The 529-nt window shown below is 29.7% G+C and overlaps 1 protein-coding gene across 6 annotated transcripts in view; it reads left to right on the top strand.

Moving 5' to 3' along the window:
* LOC119592704 (general vesicular transport factor p115-like) overlaps positions 1-529 on the top strand; it is a 19725-nt gene that overhangs the window by 13071 nt on the left and 6125 nt on the right. The gene's annotated exons all lie outside the window — the stretch shown is intronic.

Below are 529 nucleotides of genomic sequence, written 5' to 3'. Positions count from 1 at the left end.
ACTATTATTTTCATTTATTTTATTATTACCTGGTCTGTATTGTCATGTATTGAATATCAAGAAAATATAGTTTAAATATATTGTAAGCATTTTTTGAAATATATTATTAGGATTATCATAGCTTTATCAAAGATATATCTGCAAGTTAGAAAAAACTTAATTTACAATTTTTATAAAGTCATATAAGGCCAAGAAAGTTGCTGAGAATATCCTTAGCATCCAATCTCTTAACCCCTAGACTGCAAGGAACTGCTCTTGCAATATAGTCAATAATATTTATATTCTCTCGAATTGCTGTGGTTTGCTGAATATCAAGCCTCTATTAGGGCTTTCTGCATATTACTTACATTCACCATTAGACCTGTGTCATTTGGCAGAAAACAATAAGAAACTACAAACCAGTTCTGGCTGTATGGTTCATTTAATTCCCATAAGCGATAGAACAGAAAATCCAAAGAAAATGGTATAGGCAAGGGAGTATTTTCCTCAAAGATACATTCCAAGTATATATGAATATACTTAGATATAA

The sequence above is a fragment of the Penaeus monodon genome, chromosome 30, assembly GCF_015228065.2.
Source record: "Penaeus monodon isolate SGIC_2016 chromosome 30, NSTDA_Pmon_1, whole genome shotgun sequence".
Taxonomy (NCBI): Eukaryota; Metazoa; Arthropoda; class Malacostraca; order Decapoda; family Penaeidae; genus Penaeus; species Penaeus monodon.
Note: the sequence above shows the minus strand (reverse complement) of the source record. Positions and strands in the feature narration are given on the sequence as shown.